The sequence below is a fragment of the Perna viridis genome, chromosome 12, assembly GCF_037379345.1.
Source record: "Perna viridis isolate PV_CMFRI_1.1 ecotype Kerala chromosome 12, ASM3737934v1, whole genome shotgun sequence".
NCBI lineage: Eukaryota > Metazoa > Mollusca > Bivalvia > Mytilida > Mytilidae > Perna > Perna viridis.
This window is the reverse complement of record NC_142456.1, coordinates 17967660-17968629: the sequence shown is the minus strand read 5'-3', so window position 1 is coordinate 17968629 and position 970 is coordinate 17967660.

The window sequence follows — 970 nt, the reverse complement described above, 5'->3', positions numbered from 1 at the left end:
TCAAGCTGTAACACTTGACTTATATAAGCGATCTGTTAGCGTTCATTTCTCTCACTTGACAGTGTAACGGGGTTGATTTACATAGCAAACCTTATACATATAAGACAGGAGCTGAAACATGCCAAAACCCAACAAAAATCACTTTCATTTCTTATTCAGAATCACATAACCCTCTTAGTTTGCCCTTCGATTGTTACGTGTAAACAATATAAACTCTAAATGAAATACAAAGACTACCAAACATATATTCTGCAAATTTCGATATGCTATTCACATGTTTCAAGGAGTAACGTCTCATCAGCAGGTATTAGAATCAAATATATAGGAAGATGTAAAACAAGAAAATAATTGTATCCAAGAAGTACTCAAAACCAAGACTATCGAAATAGGAAGCCAAATTTATCACCGAGAGGTTCTGCCATGTGCAATCCAAAGAATGAAACCTCAGCGTTTTAGGTAATTTGAAATTTGTAATGATGCAAATTTGGAAAAAAAAATATGATAAATTAAATCTGATTTAATTCGAGGTCATGCAAGTCTGACTACTGTTTTGGTAAAATCCTCCGGCACCTTTGGTGCATAAATGATTTGATTCGAAACAGAAATTTTTCTAGACAATCGGCCTCCTTAATGTTGCTCGTGCTTTCGTCTGTTTTTATTTTACTGTCTGCATAAATTCAACTATACTCATGTTGAAGAACGTAAAAGTGAGACTTCTGTAGTATATAGCTGTTCTTTAGATTGAAGAAATATATGCTAAACATGTTACGACTTAGTGTTTTATAAACAGCTGAACAATAATTGACATGGAGAAACTTACATGCTAACTTTCTTATACTGGATAAAATAATCTATAACCGTTATCATATATTTCGTTATTTCATAAACTGTCATGTTGTAGTGGGCGATTCAACTCAATTGTATTTCAAATAAAATGAATGATTTACCTGTACATATCAATGTTCCAGGA